Source organism: Triticum urartu, chromosome 3A, assembly GCF_056163025.1.
Source record: "Triticum urartu cultivar PI428250 chromosome 3A, HENAU_Tu73, whole genome shotgun sequence".
Classification (NCBI taxonomy): domain Eukaryota; kingdom Viridiplantae; phylum Streptophyta; class Magnoliopsida; order Poales; family Poaceae; genus Triticum; species Triticum urartu.
This window is the reverse complement of record NC_141875.1, coordinates 571242988-571263020: the sequence shown is the minus strand read 5'-3', so window position 1 is coordinate 571263020 and position 20033 is coordinate 571242988. Positions and strand designations below refer to the sequence as shown.

General features: G+C 50.9%; 1 pseudogene; it reads right to left on the bottom strand.

The window, feature by feature from the left end:
• Nucleotides 1–1832: 1832 nt before the first annotated feature.
• Nucleotides 1833–2460, bottom strand: LOC147980570 (uncharacterized; annotated as a pseudogene).
• Nucleotides 2461–20033: the final 17573 nt, after the last annotated feature.

Below are 20033 nucleotides of genomic sequence, written 5' to 3'. Positions count from 1 at the left end.
GCGACTGGGACGCCAAAGACGCAAACATGGCGAGCTACTGCTTCCTCGTATAGCAACTCAGTGGATATTTTGAGGGGTGCGAGTTTCTCCATGTGCCAAGAAATGACAATGAGCAAGCAAATGCCTTGGCGCGAATCGGCTCCACCCGTCAAGCAATACCGACCGGCGTCGCCCTACAACGCCTCCTCAAGCCGTCTGTCAAGCCATCGCCAGAGTCGGATTCTATCTTCGTGCCGGCTCCTCCTGAAGCAGTCGGATCCAACTTGAGAGCTCCAGCAGCCGGCACAGGAATTCCGACAGGTGGGCTGGGGGCCGCGGCAGTCGCACCCGGCCCAGGGACTTCAGAACCCAGCCCGGGGACTGCAGCGGTCAGCCCGGGGACTTCAGAGCCTGGCCTGGGGACTGCAGCAATCGGTCCGGGGAGTTCATCAACTCAGCAAGCGGTAGCGGCGGCTGACTCCAACCCGCCGCCTCCCAACCCAGCCGCCCTCGTACAAGTGGCAGTCCTGGCAGTCGAAGAGATTGCAGCACCTTCATGGGCCCAGCCCATCCTCAATTTTTTGGTAAACAAAGAGCTACCGACTGATGAGATCTCGGCCCGGCAAGTGCAACACCGGGCAGCAGCATACACCATAGTCAACAGAGAGCTTGCGAGGTGCAGTGTCACTGGTGTCTACCAGTGCTGCGTGGAGCCGGAGCAAGGCCAAGCAATTCTCAAAGAAATCCATCAAGGCGAATGTGGCCACGATGTGGCTTCAAGATCACTTGTCGCCAAGGCTTTCCGCCATGGTTTTTTCTGGCCAACTTCCCTAGAAGACGCCAAGAGCTTGGTCCAGAAATGCAAAGGGTGCCAGAAGTTTAGTTCAAAGCCTCATCAGCCGGCTTCTGCACTCAAGAACATTCCCATAGCTTGGCCCTTTGCCGTCTGGGGCTTGGATATGGTGGGGCCATTCAAGGCAGCAAGAGGTGGCTTGACTCATCTGCTTGTCGCGGTGGACAAATTCACCAAGTGGATAGAAGAAAAACCAATCAAGAAGTTGAATGGTCCGACTGCTATGACTTTCATCTCCGACATCACCGTCCGGTACGGCATACCACATAGCATTATCACCGATAACGACACGAACTTCGCCAAATGTGCCTTGGCCCGTTTCTGCGCGATGTAGGGCATCCGACTGGACCTAGCGTCCGTTGCTCATCCGCAGTCAAACGGCCAGGTGGAGCGAGCAAATGGCCTTATTTTGCCCGGCATCAAGCCCCGACTGGTCGAGCCTTTGGAGCGGTCGGCCGGCTGCTGGCTCGACGAGCTGCCGGCCGTCCTCTGGAGTCTGCGCACAACCCCGAACAAGTCAACCGGCTTCACCCCTTTCTTCCTCGTCTACGGCGCCGAAGCCATCATCCCGACGGACATAGAATTCGACTCCCCTCGAGTCACCATGTACACTGAAGAGGAGGCAGAAGAAGCTCGACAAGACGGCGTCGACCTGCTGGAAGAGGGCCGGCTACTGGCACTCAGCCAGTCCAGCATCTACCAGCAAGGTCTGTGCCGATACTACAACCGAAAGGTCAAGCCAAGATCCTTCCAAGAGGGAGATCTTGTGCTCCGACTGATCCAGCGAACAGCCGGCCATCACAAGCTCTCGGCACCTTGGGAAGGCCCCTTCATCATCAGCAAGGTGTTGGGTAACGACTCCTACTACCTCATCGACGCTTAGAAGCCTCGAGCATGCAAAAGAGACGACTCCGGCAGGGAGACAGAGCGTCCGTGGAATGTGAATCTCCTTCGAAGGTTTTACAGTTAAAAACAGGAAAAATAAAAAGTAAGTGGCAGCCTAGGGATCGGCAGACGGGTTTGGCGGAGTGGTGGAGTCGGTGGCACCGGCTGGTCGAGCGGCCGGCTGGTCGGTTCCCTCTTGGTCCCCTTCAGCGGCAGCTGGCTCATTCGGGCGCGGCTCGTTGCTGGAGGCGCGATCGAGTTGGGGCTGGCCGTCCTCTCCGACCTCTGGCGCCTCCTCTTCGCCTTCCTCCTCCTCGTCGTCTTCTCCCTCATCGCTGGAGTCGATCACCTCGGCTGAGTCTTCACCCTCCTCTGGGTTCAGCCCAAACCACTCCGGCGGCGCCTCGATGCCATCCTCACTCCGGGATGAAGACGTCGGTGTCGGTATACTCGGCGATGGCCGCCGCCCTCTTGACGAGTTCGCCCTCCACCGCCACCAGCTCCTCCTGGGCCTCCTGTCGAAACATGGTCAACTGGGCTAGATCTAGCCCACGGTACCATGCCTTGACGAACTCCAAGGCCCGACGCGCTCTGGCCCAGGCCGAGGAGCCCTTCCACGCCTCAAGGCGGCCAACCGCCACCTCCAGCCAGTCGGCAGTCCGGCTGGGGGTGCGCGGGGCCAGCCTATCAGGCCACAAGGCGGCGACCGCCTGGGCACCGACATGCTGAATGCGGCGCAGCATCCGATGAGCCGGCCGAAGACGGGCCTCGATGCTGAGAAGCGGCTCGCGAAGGGTGCGAGGGGCATTGGCGGCGATCGCTTCGCCCCCCCCCCGCCCTTCGTTCTTCGCGGTCGGCCTCGATAGCCTGGTTGGCGGCACCATAGTGGCCTGGAAAGAAGTCTGCCAGGATTAAGCAAAACAGTCAGAACAAAGAGAAAGAAGCCGGCTTGACTAGAGGCCGGCGACTTAAAAGAAGAGTAAAGAAGGTCACCTACCGCCAACCAAATCCTCGATTTCACCAAAGTCGGCTGTCAGCATCTTCTCCTTGTTGGTCTAGGCGGAGCGTTCGATATCAAACTCGGCGAGAAGACCCGCCTCCTTGTCCTCCGCCTCCTTCTGGGCCTTCTGGAGAAGCCCTGCCAGCTCCGCCAGCTGTGGGGCCAGCCGGTCACGTTCTTTAGCCAGCTTGCTGCAGTCCACCTCTTTGGCATGTAGCGCGGCGTTGGCTTCGCCCAGTTACCATTGAAGGATGCCATTGGTGTAGGATCGAAAGTATGTCTAGAGGGGGGTGATTAGACTACTTGACAAAATAAAAATCTATCATTTTCCCAATTTTAGTCTTAGGCAGATTTTAGCTATCTTAGCACAAGTCAAGAAATCTTAACACAATTCAAGAAAGCATGCAAAGAGTTTATGAGCAGCAGAAAATAAAGCATGCAACTTGCAAGAATGTAAAGGGAAGGGTTTGGAGAATTCAAACGCAATTGGAGACACGGATTTTTTTGTCGTGGTTCCGATAGGTGGTGCTATCATACATCCACGTTGATGGAGACTTCAACCCACGGAGGGTAACGGTTGCGCGAGTCCACCGAGGGCTCCACCCACGAAGGGTCCACGAAGAAGCAACCTTGTCTATCCCATCATGGCCATCGCCCATGAAGGAATTGCCTCACTAGCGGTAGATCTTCACGAATTAGGCGATCTCCTTGCCCTTACAAACTCCTTGGTTCAACTCCACAATCTTTGTCGAAGGCTCCCAAGTGACACCTAGCCAATCTAGGAGACACCACTCTCCAAGAAGTAACAAATGGTGTGTTGATGATGAACTCCTTGCTCTTGTGCTTCAAATGATAGTCTCCCCAACACTCAACTCTCTCTCACAGGATGTGGATTTGGTGGAAAGAAGGTTTGAGTGGAAAGCAACTTGGGGAAGGCTATAGATCAAGATTCATATGGTAGGAATGGAATATCTTGGCCTCAACACATGAGTAGGTGGTTCTCTCTCAAAAAATGTGTATGGGAAGTGTAGGTATGTTCTGATGGCTCTCCCCTTTAAATGAAGAGTGGGTGGAGGGGTATATATAGCCTCCACACAAAAACTAACCATTACACACAATTTACCAATATCGGTGAGACCGAATGGAGAAACTCGGTCAGACCGATTCAGCAAACCTAGTGACCATTAGGATTTTCGATGGGACTGAGATGCAACTCGGTAGGACCGATATGGTTAGGGTTAGGGCATAACGTAATCTCGGTGTGACCGATTACACAAACTTGGTGGGACCGATTTTGGTAATAAGCTAACCAGAGAGTTGGTCAGGTAAACTCGGTGGGACCGATCGCTCATTTCGGTGGGACCGAAATGTTACGAAAGAGAAACAGAGAGTTTACATTGCAATCTTGGTGGGACCGATCGCTCATCTCGATAGGACCGAAACGTTACGAAGGTAAACAGAGAGATTACAACCCCATCTCGGTGTGACCGAGATCCCTATCGGTGAGACCGATTTGCCTAGGGTTTGTGGCAGTGGCTATGACATTTGAAACTCGGTGGCGCCGGATAGAAAGAATCGGTAGGGCCGAGTTTGACTTTTGGTTTAGGTCATATGTGGATGTGGGAAGGTAGTTGAGGGTTTTGGAGCATATCACTAAGCACTATGAAGCAAGAACCTCATTAAACAACACCTCATCCCTCCTTGATAGTATTGGTTTTTCCTATAGACTCAATGTGATCTTGGACCACTAAAATATAAAATGTAGAGTCTTGAGCTTTGAGCTTGAGCCAATCTTTTTGTCCTTAATATTTTGAGGGGTCCACTTTCCTCATCCATGCCATGCCATTCATTGAGCTTTTCCTGAAATATTAATCTTGGAATAGCATTAGCTCAATGAGCTATATGCTGTTAGGAATTACCAAAACCACCTAGGGATAGTTGCACTTTCAATCTCCCCCTTTTTGGTAATTGATGACAACATATAGCTCAAAGCTTCGACAAATGATAATAAGAGTGAAAAGCATTGTCGCTTTGAGAAGTATGTGAAAAGCAAGAGCTCCTCCTAAATTTGTGCATAGTTTATGATTTGCTTTGGACTGCAAATGCACAGAGAATTAGGCTCATAGGTTACACTTCCATGTCACATACATCTTGGTGGAGCGCTCAAAATGATAATAATTAAATACATGCACTCATCACCAAGCAAAGTGAATGATCATATAGGGATAAAATGATAATGTCATCCAACAAGCATTAAGGTAGCATATGATCAAACACATGATCATCCAAGTATCACGTAGACAAAAAGTATCTCAAACAAGCAAAGCAAATAAAGTTCAACCACCAAAGAAAGAGAGAATAAAAAGCAACGCTCTCTCTCGAAGCCTATGATCTGTACATTTTTCTCCCCCTTTGGCAACAAGTTACCAAAAAGTTCCTAGAAAATGCATAGCACTAAACCGTCTCTCAGGCTTGGTCTTCAGGTGGTGGTGTCCGGATAACTCCAAGAACAAAGGCTTCAGTCGAAGTAGATGGAGCTGATGGAGTAGGTGCTAGAGCTGGTCGCACTTAAGCTGTAGCTAGTGCAGATGAAGTGGCTCTAGTGTCTGAAACAGGCACTGCAGCAGACATGTGAGCTCTAGGCACTCTGGCAAATGCATCAGTGGTTGTCTTGCGCTTCCTCTCCTGCATATCATCCTGAAGTTGCTCCACAACAGACTGGATCTCAGTTACCTTGACATCCAAGTCATAGAACTTTTGCTCCACGATCCTCTCCAAGCTCTCCTGGTTTTGAGTCAGGGTGGCCAGTCCCTTCTCAATCCTCAGAGTGGAGGCATTCAAGTAGCCAAGCTGATCTTGCTTGCTCTTCAGAAGATACTGAGATGCTTCTTCAGTAGTTGGCATCCTTGCAGCCTTTTCAGCTTTTGCCTTCTCCTTCTTGGCTTGTGCGTGCACAGAAGATGGTTCATCCTCATTCATAACCACAGTGTTGTCCTCGAAGTCTGGATAGATAGGCATGTGCTCCTTGTCCAGCAGATATGTACCAGTTCCCATCTTGGAGTTGATTAGCTCCTAAATCTGTGGGGCATACCCACAACTCCTCTTCTGATCTGCAACTGTCCTCTTGATAGTTTCAATTATTAGGCTCATGACTTTGAACTTCTGTGGGACATCAAAGATATGAAGCAAGTTTATTGCATGGCCTCTGATCATCTTGTGATCACCTGACTTTGGCAAGAGAATGTGCCCGAGGATCCAGTTGATAGTAGGCAGGCCTGACAGAAGGTAATGTACAAATCCAAACTTATGTGTCTCAAGAGCAGCATCTGGGATCTCCTTGTATATGTGTGCCATGGTGTTGCGATCCTTCTTCTTGTTGTCATACACATCCAAGTCATCTTCACTCTCTTTTGGGGCATTGATCAACTTCGCCCATTCAGCAACCGTGGACTGGTACCTCGTACCTTCAGACATCCAGACAATTCTCCCATCTGGGTAGAAATGAGCTGTGGAGTAGAACTTCATGATGAGCTCATCATTCCATTTTGTGAGCTTCTGAGCCACAAACTCATCGACTCCACAAGCCTTGAAATTGTCATGTACACCTGGATAGTGATCCTCATTCTCCTTGATGTAGTCCTAGTCGACCCATCTCATGTCACACACTATGGGCTTCTTGTCAAGCAACACTGTCTCATAGAAGTCCTGATGTTCCTTTGTATGGAACCTGTAGTCCACAACAGTCCTTCTCCTGGTGGCATATGGATCTGACTCTCTCCATAGCCTCAGACCTGAGTCCTTCCTGATCTTCATGTTCTCAGCAACTGGATGAGCATCATTGTGATCTGGGATTTTTGACTTCAGCTTCCTCAAGACATGTGACTCATCATCTTCTTCTTCCATTTCAGCTTCAGGCACTGGGGCCTTGTTCTTTTCCTCAGCAGGGATGTTCCTGGTGCTCCTCTTTGGTTTTGGCTTTGGAGCTGGAGCTGCAGCCTTTGGAGCAGTCTTAGGCTTAGATGGAACAGCCCCTGCCCTGATGGCATCACCCATAAGCTTCTGAGCTTTGGGTGCTGGTGCGGCATCTTCTTCCTCTTCCTCTTCACAATATCTCATGATAGAGGATCTCCCAAGCACCCTGGCAATGGTCTTCTTGACCCTCTCTTTCCTCTTCTTCTCTGCCACAACCTGCCCTTTGGGTGCAGATTCCAAAGTAGATGCTCTTGCCTTAGACATTGGAATTCTCTTGGCAGGAACCTTTTGCTTCATGCCTGGCTTGGTGGCAGCAGCTGTGCCACATTCCTTCTTCAGGACTTTTCTATTTGAGGTGGTTTCTTCTTCCTCAGCCACATAGTCCTCATCCTATGACTCTGAAGTTCTTTTCTTGCTGGCCCTGGTGGCAGCTTTGGGTAAGTTTCTTAGGGTGCTCCTGCTGCCATCATCTGAGCTGCTAGAGGGACTAGTGCCCTCACTCAAGTGAACCTGCTCTTCTGACCTGTTCTGGTTGTCACTCTGATCAGACATATTGCAAACACTGACAGCAGACCCTGTGAATAGATATAGATGAGATAGAGTGGATGAGCATCAAAAATGCAGAGGTTTTTGCAAAAGAATGAGTCAAAAACTTAGTTTTAGTTTTCCACGGAAAGCATTTCGAATCAACCGATTTGTAAACTTGGTGATACCGAAGGAGCTGTTGGAACCTAAACTAGTGAACTCGGTTAGACCGAGTCCCAGTTTGGTGGCACCGAGACTGCTAGGGTTTCACAAAGTCCTGAACTCGGTCACACCGATTTGCAATTCTCGGTCAGACTGAAAATTACCTGTGCAATGGCCTGAGCCGAATCGGTGGTACCGAGTTCCACAACTCGGTGGGTCCGAGATGATTTCGGCGGAAACCTAACCCTAAATTTTCAATTCACGACTAAACTATGGAGTGTTTTCGATGGATAGAATGGCTTCAATTGTGGCAAGATACATGGCAAAGCAATGTGCTGGGGAATCGGAGATAGAACAGCACAGTGATCGAGTTCATACCCTAGTTCGGTGATGAACTCGCTACTTCGGAAATGGCGGGGTTGATTCCCGTTGACGGCGGCGGAGACCAGCGGCAGGAGGCGGCTGGCGACGAGAAAGACGATCCGGAGACCCTGGAGGCAGAGCGGGCTAAGCGCGGGTTGAGGAGGTTCGGAAAGTTTTCCAAAATTTGACCCGTGGATATATAGCCCGACCCTATCGGTGTGACCGAGTGGAACAACTCGGTGGCACCGAGATTCATAACTGCAAGAAGTTACTGAAACTCGGTGTGACCAAAAAGTTCGAATCGGTTGCACCGAGGTTGAAAACCTAGATCGACTTAGTGATCTCGGTATGACCGAAATGGGTGAATCGGTCAGACCGAAATGCACAAAGAAGTTTTGGAAGTTTAAGTCTATGACGAATCGGGGACTCTGAGTGCTCCTCACACAGAGTGGTTCGAATCTGACTTGATCAAATTTTGTGATGCAGCATGAATAGAGTTTGAGACGAGAAAAACATAGATAGCTAGAGAAGGTTCTTAGGCATTCTTGTCCATCCACTTGGCCAAAAGAAAAGGAAACCAATCAATCAAAACAATAAGTGGATGTCCTCGAATGAGTAAATTATGCAACCAACATGCTCACACAATAAAATGGCAAATGAAATATGTGGCAAAGCATGCACAAACAATTCTAGCATCTATCAAGCAATTGGCGATGACTAGGTCATCTATATATGAGTATATTGACTTAGGAGTCAAATGAGAACATTTGATCATAGGTCATACTCATCGTTTAAGCACAAGTGGGGTTACCACTTTTACATAAAGCGTTGTTGTGTTCACACCATTAGAGTTTCTTTAACTCAATTGTTAGAGTAAAGCTCCCCCTAGATGTGAGATCCCCCCTAAGAGGGATGAACTAACCTTGGGTTTTGTCGATGATGAATTCATGTAGGTGTTGAAGATGTGGATGCTCTATGTTGATGTAGATCATTTGGAGCTATCCTTTGGAGTGAGTTGCACTTTCAATACATACACGGGTTAGTCCCACAAGGAACAAACAAGAGTATCCATAGACACAGAGTGATGCACACACAAGATGATGTCTATGAAAGCTTTAGGTTACCTTGTCCCTTGTCTTACCAACAAGAGGGTTTGTGACTCCTTGAACTAGTGCAAGATGTGGAAGTTGATTGCACTTGTTCTTGCCAAAATGATAAGAGTGAAGTATATTGGCGGGGTCACCCTCAAGAACTCTCTAGTTCTTCTTCTTCGGGATCCACACCATCTTGATGGAAATCCTCGGAGTTGTAGTTATACTTGATGAAGTGGAACTTGATGTAGTCTTGGGAACCCACTTGACCAAGGCCTTAGGAGCTTCTTCAAATGCATCAATTTCCTCTTGAAGCTTGTCCTTGCCTTTTTGCTTGTGGTCTTGTGGTGGAAGATCATCTTGAGCTTGTGTCCCTTTGGATGAAGTAGGATCATACTTCTCTTGTTGAGGAACAAACTTCGTCTTGGGGTATTGATCTTCTTCACACTCAACTCCATTGGCATTGAACTTTCGTTCAAAACCAATACCTTGATTCTTCCAGTGCCTTCCTTGCTTGCATACAATTTCCTCGAATTGCTTACTCCCTGCAAGGCTCTTGTAAACACATTTCTCTATAATTCCCTTCAATAAGCTATTTTCTTGCTCAAGTGTAACTTGGCTAAGAGAATCATTAGTGGAATCAAGAGAACTACTAGAAGCAACAACATTGGATTTAGCATGATTATTGTTACTACTAGAGGAAGAATCTTTCTTGTTCTTGTTACTAGACTTGACTTGAGGCATGTAAGTGGATAAGAGTAAACGCTTGGCAATGTAAGAAGAACTTTTCTTGCGAAGATCATCATTGATTGCCTTTAAGAACTCATGCTCTTGCTCAAGGTTGAGCTTTTCAAAACGTAATTTCTCATGAGTCCTTAAAAGTTCTCGATGATCTCCTAAGATAGTTTCATGAGCTAACTTAAGAGTGTTTAGTTCTTTAATTAGAGACTCAATCTTCTCCTTATCATTGTCATTCGTTTCATCATAGTATTCATCACTATAGTTGTCAACAAGTAACTCATCATCACCTAACAAGTCATCTTCATCACTATTGAAATCAACATACTCGGGGTGTGATACCTTTGGACCTTTGGCCATGAAGCATCTTCCAATTCCTTCATTTGGTGAATCAAGTATGTCGTAGGAGTTGGTTGACACAAGTGCTAGTACGGCAACACCTTCATCTTGAGTATATTCGGAGTCGGAGTGATAGCTTCTCTCGGAGTCATTGTCGGAGTCGGAGCCGGATACCCATTCACCAACATGAGCTTGATGTCTTCGTTTTATCTAGCTCCTTGATGACTTGTCCTTCCTTTCCGAATCCTTGCTTCTCTGAGGGTGTCTTCGTTCATATCGATCATCCCTACTCCTTCTCTCCCTTGATGGTGATTCTTCTCTTCTACTTTTTCTTTTGGGAGAATCTTCTCTTCTCTCGTGGGGAGCCGTACACTCATTGGAGTAGTGTACGGGTCTTCCACAATTCTAGCAGTTTCACTCTCGACTAGAATATCTTTTGTCATTGTAGGACCTTGACTTGGAACTTCTTTCCTTGCTTCTACTCTTGTAGAACTTGTTGAAGTTCTTCACCATTAGGCTCAATTCTTCATTGAAGGTTTGCTTCTCACTTGATGATGTGGGAGCTTCACGTGAGGCTTTGTAAGCACCACTTGACTTGTTATGGAGCTCCTCCTTATCCTTGAGTGACATCTCATGAGAAACAATTCTTCCAATGACTTCCGTTGGCTTGAGATCTTTGTAATTTGGCATCATTTGGATCAATGTGCATACGGTATCTTATTTTCCATCGAAGGCTCTTAGGATCTTCTTGATGATGAATTTGCCGGTCATCTCTTCACTTCCTAAGCCGGTAATCTCATTTGTGATAAGAGCAGGCCTAGAGTACATTTCAGCGACACCTTCACCATCCTTCATTTTGAACTTGTCAAGTTGACTTTGAAGCACATCCAACTTGGATTCCTTGACGGAGTCGGTACCTTCATGCATGTCAATCAAAGTATCCCAAATTTCCTTTGCATTCTCAAGATTGCTGATTTTGTTGAATTCTTCGGGGCACAATCCATTGAAGAGGATATCACAAGCTTGAGCATTGTACTGTAGCATCTTTAACTCATCCGCGGTAGCTTCACGATTCGGTTATCTCCCATCAAAGAATTCACCTTGCAAGCCAACACACACAATAGCCCAAACGGCGGGGTTATGTCCAAGAATACGCATTTTCTTCTTATGCTTCCAACTAGCAAAATTAGTACCATTAAAGTAAGGACCTCTACGGTGGTAATTTCCCTCGCTAGACGCCATACTCTCCTAGGTTGTGAAACCAAGGCTATGACCACCAAAAGCTATGGAAATCAAAGCAAATGGAGACCAAAGCTCTGATACCACTTGAAGGATCAAAAGTATGTCTAGAGGGGGGGTGATTAGACTACTTGACAAAATAAAAATCTATCCTTTTCCCAATTTTAGTCTTTGGCAGATTTTAGCTATCTTAGCACAAGTCAAGCAATCTTAAAACAATTCAAGCAAGCATGCAAAGAGTCTATGAGCAGCGGAAAATAAAGCATGCTACTTGCAAGAATGTAAAGGGAAGGGTTTGGAGAATTCAAACGCAATTGGAGACACGGATGTTTTTGTCGTGGTTCCGATAGGTGGTGCTATCGTACATCCACGTTGATGGAGACATCAACCCACGGAGGGTAACGGTTGCACGAGTCCATGGAGGGCTCCACCCACGAAGGGTTCATGAAGAAGCAACCTTGTCTATCCCATCATGGCCATCGCCCGCGAAGGACTTGCCTCACTAGCGGTAGATCTTCACGAAGTAGGCGATCTCCTTGCCCTTACAAACTCCTTGGTTCAACTCCACAATCTTTGTCGGAGGCTACCAAGTGACACCTAGCCAATCTAGGAGACACCACTCTCCAAGAAGTAACAAATGGTGTGTTGATGATGAACTCCTTACTCTTGTGCTTCAAATGATAGTCTCCCCAACACTCAACTCTCTCACAGGATGTGGATTTGGTGGAAAGAAGTTTTGAGTGGAAAGCAACTTGGGGAAGGCTAGAGATCAAGATTCATATGGTAGGAATCGAATATCTTGGCCTCAACACATGAGTAGGTGGTTCTCTCTCAGAAAATGTGTATTGGAAGTGTAGGTATGTTCTGATGGCTCTCCCCTTTAAATGAAGAGTGGGTGGAGGGGTATATATAGCCTCCACACAAAAACTAACTGTTACACACAATTTACCAATCTCCGTGAGATCGAATGGAGAAACTCGGTCAGACCGATTCAGCAAACCTAGTGACCGTTAGGATTTTTGGTGGGACTGAGATGCAACTCGGTAGGACCGATATGGTTAGGGTTAGGGCATAACATAATCTCGTTGTGACCGATTACACAAACTCGGTGGGACCGATTTTGGTAATAAGCTAACCAGAGAGTTGGTCAGGTAAACTCGGTGGGACCGATCGCTCATTTCGGTGGGACCGAAATGTTACGAAAGAGAAACAGAGAGTTTACATTGCAATCTTGGTGGGACCGATCGCTCATCTCGATAGGACCGAAACGTTACGAAGGTAAACAGAGAGATTACAACCCCATCTCGGTGTGACCGAGATCCCTATCGGTGAGACCGATTTGCCTAGGGTTTGTGGCAGTGGCTATGACATTTGAAACTCGGTGGCGCCGGATAGAAAGAATCGGTAGGGCCGAGTTTGACTTTTGGTTTAGGTCATATGTGGATGTGGGAAGGTAGTTGAGGGTTTTGGAGCATATCACTAAGCACTATGAAGCAAGAACCTCATTAAACAACACCTCATCCCTCCTTGATAGTATTGGTTTTTCCTATAGACTCAATGTGATCTTGGACCACTAAAATATAAAATGTAGAGTCTTGAGCTTTGAGCTTGAGCCAATCTTTTTGTCCTTAATATTTTGAGGGGTCCACTTTCCTCATCCATGCCATGCCATTCATTGAGCTTTTCCTGAAATATTAATCTTGGAATAGCATTAGCTCAATGAGCTATATGTTGTTAGGAATTACCAAAACCACCTAAGGATAGTTGCACTTTCAGTTGGCTTCTGCGGAAGAAAGAAGAAGGGAAGGCTGCAGTTGCCAACAGAGAGGAGGCTAGAGTCGCCGAGGAGATCTGGCCCGACTTTTTAGCAGTCAGCCCGAATCTTGGGGACTACAGCCCGCGGGTGCACCAGCGCGCCTCCACGGAGAAAGGAGTCGTCAAAATCAATAGAAAGAAGAACAGTCGCCAGGAAGATCTGGCCCGACTGATGAGCAGTCGGCCCGGATCCCGGGGACTACAGCCCACGGGTGCGCCAGCGTGCCCCAACAGAAAGAAGAGGACTTACTCCGGCTCTCCGACAAGTCGGCAGCGCGTTGATCCAACTCCTGGACCCTAGAGTTGTAGGCGGTCGCACGAAGGTTATGATAATCCTGCAGCAAGCATATCGGCTTTCAGAGCCTGCTAGTTAGAGTTCCACACCGCCTGCTCAGCAGCCGGCCAGAACTCGGGGACTACACCAAGTGGGTGCGCTGACGCGCCCCCACGAAGCAATACAAGAGTTAAAAACGAAGAAACAAGAAGCATACAGGGATGGCCTCTCGCGACGCCAGATACGCCGTGTTGCAGTTCTTGATGGCGTCGGCTTCGACGCGGAGTTTGGCTTGAACATCCAGCATCGCCTTTGTTCAGAGGGCCTGTCCCGCCAACCCGCACCCACCCTGGGGGCGCGGCGCTGGTCGCCTCAGCGTCCGGGATCGAGGAGCTCGCGGCGCCAGTCTCCAGTGGGCGTGGCGCCGAAGCCGCCTTTGCAAATCGGTGACGCGTCGGTGTGCCGACCTCAAGAGTCGGGCCCATCGCCACCTCGTTTTCAGTCGGCGGCACCAGCGGGTCCGCCGGCTACTCGCCTCGCACGCTCCCAGACGGCGGCGGTGGAGGCACATTCACGTGTGGCATGGCGACGTCGACGCCGTCCCTCTCCATGATCGGGTGCTCGCCCCCGGTTTCCCCAGTCTGCGCCACGAACTCCGAAGGTGGCGGCATGGAGTTCAGGGGAGTGATGAAAATCGCTGAATGGCGGCGCACGGCTTCTTCAGCCTGCTTCTTCGCCGCGTCGGCGGCCTCGGACTCCGCCAGTTTCTTCAGGGTGGCGGCCTCCGCCTTCTCCAGGCGGGCGGCTTTCTGCTCTTCGCGCACTTCTCGCGCGTTCCGCTCCCTCGCCTCCTGAAGGTCGGCGGCCGGATCAAACCGCCGAATGGTGGTGGAAGTCTCGCCGACCTCACGATGGAGGCGGCGGCCGATTTCTCATGAGAGAGCAGAGCCCTAGATCAAGGGAAACAAAGTGAAGAAACTCATACAGAGTCAACAAGGAAAAATGAAGGTACAAGATAAAGGTGGTACTTACGCAGAAACCAGCTATGGCTTCTTCACCTTCTTGCGGAAGCGGATGGCCTTCGTGGCCGCTTCATCCCGCTTGGTCGCCGTGGCCGAGCCCTTGGGCTTCTTCGGTCGGCTGCCAAACAAGCTCGGCGCGGCCCTGCGCTTCTTTGCGCCGCCTTGGGCATCCGGCGCGGCAGATGAGCTCACGCCCGGCTGGCCGGCTCCTGGCTAGTGGCGCGGGGTGACTTCCCCCGCATCATCATCAGGCCAGTCCTCGAGGCTGGCTCCGAGCCTCGGGCCGCCTGCTTCGCCGCCTCCTCCCTCGGCGTCGTCCTCCAAGGCCGCAGCCCCCAGATCAGGGTCGTCGACGTCGCTCTCCGCTCGGTCGGGGAGGAATTGGCGCTCTGGCCCTGCGGCCCCGGCTGCCGGATGGAGGAGGGGACTCTGTTCAAAGGCCGATTGGTCAGACTGGACAACAATAACTCGGCAACAAAGAGACAGAGAAAAAGACAGACGACTTACAATAGGCGGGGGGTTGGCGCGTGAATACGGCTCCTTGCCAAACCGCCCCTCATCCGTGAGCTCACAGTTCGCAATGTAGTTCACCATGTGAGCTACATCTGCGTGAGGCATCTCCTTGGTGCACAGCCGACTCGGGTCCCGATGTCCGCTCAACTGGCAGATCATGTGAGGGCGGCTCTAGAGAGGGAGCACTCGGCGCGCCACGAAGGCGGATAGCAAGTCGGGCTCGGTCAGGCCCTCCGACTGTATTAGCACTCGGAGCCGCGCGAAAGCGGCGGCTCTGGAGGGCAACAGCGTCTTGGCCCGATACAACCAGTTGGGCTGCCTCCCAGCCAGCGGGCCGGCTTCGTAAGCCGGCAAGTTGACCCAGTCGCCCTCCGCGAAGACGCTCTTCATGTAGAAATACGACCGCTGCCACATCTTCACCGACTTGATCAGCGGGATGGCAGGAAACGGGTTTTCGGCTGCCGGCCTCCGCACCGCCATGAACGCATCGCATTGAGCCGGCACACCCGCAACAAGGGTGTCGAGCTTGATGTAGAAGAACTCCCCCCAGAGCTCGATGGTGGGTAGGACGCCGAGGAAGCCTTCGCACAAGGTGACGAAGGCGGACATCAGCACCACCGTGTTCGGGGTGAGGTGGTGCGGCTGAAGACCGTAGAACTCGAGGAAGGATCAGAAGAAGCTTCTCGCCGGCAGGCCGAGGCCACGGAGGCAGTGCGAGCGGAACACGACCCGCTCGCCCTCCTCCGGCGCCGGCGAAATTTCCCTCCTCGGCGCGAGGCGGATCCTCACGTGGTCCTCCCTGGGGACCTCCGCGTCTGGCAGAGGAAGTCGATATGGTCATCATGAACCTCGAAGCCATCCCATGCACCGGAGCGCGCCATGGGGGGCGTGGGGATGGAGGATGAGCTCATCGGAGAAAAACCACCGCGGCGCTCAACGTGGCTTGGGGGCGCTTCGGCGAGACGAAGAAGAAGGGGGAAAGAATAGGAAGGAGGGACGCGCGTGCTCCGCCGCTCCCCCCTCCTCCCCTACTTATAGGCCTACGGGCTGCGAAGCTGAGGGGGCGATTGTGGGATTCACTGCGCCCATGACCCCATGCCCCCACGTTTATCGCGCAAGATACTGCACGCAGTAACTCCGCGGGAACCCCAACAGCCCACCTCGGCCGCAGCAGATCCGCTCGCACGCCGAGGCGTGGTAGTGGCGGACCCCGCCGCAGGCATGTTCCATCGCGGACGTGGGTTGGCAGATTGGCCCGGCCGCTCGGCGCCACATGACATGACCACAACGGGCGGCGACCTGGAGGCTTAGCTAGCATGCCACTTGGTTCCCGCCGACGCGTTCGAAGTTTGGATAAGTCAGACTGGGCGCGGCCGACTCCCGCCAGTCGGCCCGGCAGAAGTCGGACGAAGCTCCACCTCAGGCACTCGGAGAAGAAAACTGTTGAGGCTTCTTGGCTGCTCAGCCGCGGCACCTCACCAGCTTCGGGGACTACTGTCGGAGTAATGGGCCACGGGTAGGTTAACCCAAGGTCTAGAACTTTTCAGGACATCGGGGCTGGCTGCGCCCCTCAAGGCACCAAGATGAAGTGCCGCCTTCTGGTGGCCAGCTGAAGGAATAGCCGGCTGCCCATAGACGGCCGAGTTCCAGAGGCCGACTTCAAAACCAGCCGACTCCTAGTTGGCGGCTTCTAGAGAAGCCGACCCCTAGCAGTCGGCCCATGGCGCCAACAAAGCCCGCACCCTCATCAAGAAAGACAAGACAGGGAGTGGCTACAGTATAGACCATCCCCCCCTGATCCAGGGACGGGCGTGGCCACAGTGCACCATACCGGCGGAGATCTTCACCCGGCGCGGCACTGTTGCCACGCCACTCCTAACATCACCACAAGCAGGCGGAGCCCTGCTCCCACGACGGCCTATCGGTACGGCCCAAGGACGATGGGCCCCACCAATCAGCGAGAGCCTGGAAGACGGTAAGAGCCCCACCAGTCGGACCCGATGGAGGTCGGCCCCCGGCAGTCGGCCCGCCCTTTCCTCGGGACCCATGCGCCATTAACCAAGACGAGACATGGAGTGACTACAGTAATCGCCCGCCAGGTGGCGGAGCTGTAGCCACGATCCCTTGACCAAGCCTACGTCATTAGAGTCACGGCTACAGCGATCAGCAGCTAACAAGACCCGAGAGCAGCGGGGGCGGCCTGTCGGCCCCGTACCCAACCAGTCGGCGGGGCCCACCAGGCAGCGGGCCCCAGAAGCCGGTGGCCGAAGAGACTGACGGCCGGGCCCTATGCCCGGCCGGATTACCACTATACCTCTGGGGGTAGGCCTATATAAACCCCCCAGGGCACCCATGCAAAGGGTTCCCACCCGGTTAGGACTAGACTTAGACCTAGAGGAGTAGAGGGCCGGTGACGGTGTCCTGGACTAGGGAGTACTCACCACGTCATCTCCCGATCTGTTAGATTGGGCCGAGGACCCCCATGGCCGTATACTCATGGGCCAGTTTGGACAGCTGCCACATACAAGGAAGATTCCACAAGACTTGGCGATCAAGACAAGGACTCCTCCCTACAGACGTATTCGGCTAGGACTCTTGTTATCCTAGGCCTCTGGTGCATTATATAAACCGAGGCCAGGCTAGTTGATAGATCATATACATACAATCATACCATAGGCTAGCTTCTAGAGTTTAGCCTCTTTGATCTCGTGGTAGATCTACTCTTGTACTACCCATATCATCAATATTAATCAAGCAGGACGTAGAGTTTACCTCCATCAAGAGGGCCCGAACCTGGGTAAAACATCGTGTCCCCTACCTCATGTTACCATCCGGCCTAGACACACAGTTCGGGACCCCCTATCTGAGATCCACCGGTTTTGACACCGGCATTGGTGCTTTCATTGAGAGTTCCGCTGTGTGATCGACAAAAGGATCGATGGCTCGCCTGTAGATCAACTGCGACTTCGGCATCTTCGTCACCAGCTCGACTGGTCACCTTGGTTCGACCAAGAACTGCGCCCCATGTTCGGATCACCATGTTTGGACGAGGGCCTTCATCAAACATCAACTCTGATCTCTATCAAGATCACGAAGGAATCATCCATGGAGCTCGGGGGATCAACGTCAACATTGCCCTCAAGCGGCCGTGCTGTTTTTCAGGACAGCGAACTCGTATCTACCGTCACCACCTCCTCGAGTATCGCTTTAAAGATTGCTTTGGTGTAATTGTGCGGAATTGAGTCTACAACAACCCTGGAAAATTTCGTCGAGTTCCGATGGAGGAATCTCTGGCAATCCACGATATACCAGAGCCCTGTCAAATCTGGACGGGAATCTGGATGAGTTTAGGGCGTGGTGTCCAGCTTCTAGCTCGGACGTCCTTTGGAAGATCCAACCGTTGATCGGCTGAGGAATTCCCATATCTAGCACCTCTCAAAATTTCAGCTCGATCCGACCGTCCAAACTCCGGGAATCTTCCGATTAGTGCATCACTTTTCGGATCTGTTTTCTGCGCGAAAACGAATCCGACCCGAGTTCGTCTTTTTTATGAATGGGATTTCGGACATCCCTTTTGAAGGAAGTTTTGTATGGGGTATTGTGTTTTGTTCCCGAACACATCCCACTAACTTTAAGATCTTTTGAACATGATCTTCAACATCATGCTGGTGTCAAACCAGTCCGGCAATATTACTCCACGGCTGCCGACCTACGCTAGACACGTTGTCACTTTGTTGAGCCGAGCTCAACTTCTTCAGATCATCATCTCCGCAAGTCGAACAAGAGTCCGGCATCTCGAAGGATAAATCATCACCAACATCGCCGCCCCACGGATTACACGGAGCGGGCATACCGGCATCACCGCACGGTCGCTTCATCAAGCCGGCATCGACCACGTCACGACCTGCACCGACAGGGCCGCACTATTGCTTCTTCAAGCTGGTGTCCATCACACCGATCTACTTCGACTCATCGGCTGACATCGAAGCTTCGACATCTCGGCTGGACCGGGGGCTTCGCCATCTCTTCATCAACCTACTCCGGACACTTCGGCGTCACTAGCCGACCAGCTCTGTCATGTTAGCTGGGCCGAGGGCTTTGTCTCGGCGAGCCAACCTTTGCCAGCATTGCCATGCCGTCGTTTTATCGCCCATCAGGCAATGGGTGTGCGGAGCGAGTCCCAATTTTGAGAATCACCTTCCTTCGGATTGCTACAACAAATAAACAAGGTGCTATTAATCCCAGTATTTTTTGCTTGTTTGGGTTCATTTTTCCCAAGGAATTATTACTCTGGTTTGTCCATCATATGTACACAGGTCTATCAAATGGTGGCCGCATTAACGACAGTCGCATGGTGGTTCGGTCAGTTTCCATACATAGTCCGGCGAACGCCGCATCCGGAGCTCGGACCGACCTGCGAATTCAGGCTTTGCCACGCCTCTATCGCATCACGCCGACGCCCTGCATTGACATTGACTTCGGCGACAGGCCATATTTCTTTTATTACTCACTTTGCATAAATTATTTATTATGCAATGATTTTTTAATTATCATTATGACTATTATCTCCGGTTTGCATTATATTTTGTGCACAGGAAAATGATCCGGAGACTTCGGCGTCACTCTGCCGGTCTGCATTGACCGTACTATGTCACCACTTCGGCGTGTCGAGCTATCCGCTCCGCCACCTCGGGACCGGCTTGGGGGATGGAACCTTGCCCGCGTCAAGCTCGGATCGCGTCATCAATACCGAACACATTAACCAGCTAAGTCGCTTTTATGCTCAAAGCTTTAATTTCTAATTTGTGTTCGGTTCGACCAAGCATTATACTTTTTTGGAAAAAAGTTGCTTGTAAAAGATTTCCTTGTCCAAACTTTGTTTGTGACGCATAAATTCAAATACCCAATTCATTTGGGGGCTTCCTTCATGAAGCTTTTCCTCTTGCATATGATTATACTTGTACGGCTTCGTTCCTTGTTCGTGTATTACGCCATAATATGTACCATATTGACTTAAGCGATTTGCAAGCTGGGTTGCCTCGTTCCTGTGTTTACCCCTACGTTCCCGATTGTTCGGCTAGGGAGTAAAGGGAACACCTCTGCGATTGTCACGATCGGGTCATCCGAGCCGGACCTCAGATTGGGTGAAGCCGAAAGCTAGCGCTCTTATAGTTTTCAATGATGATCGGCACACAACGGAACTCATGAGTACAAAAAATCTATTGCACAAGTCTCATAATAACAATGAGCACCGAAGAAAGGT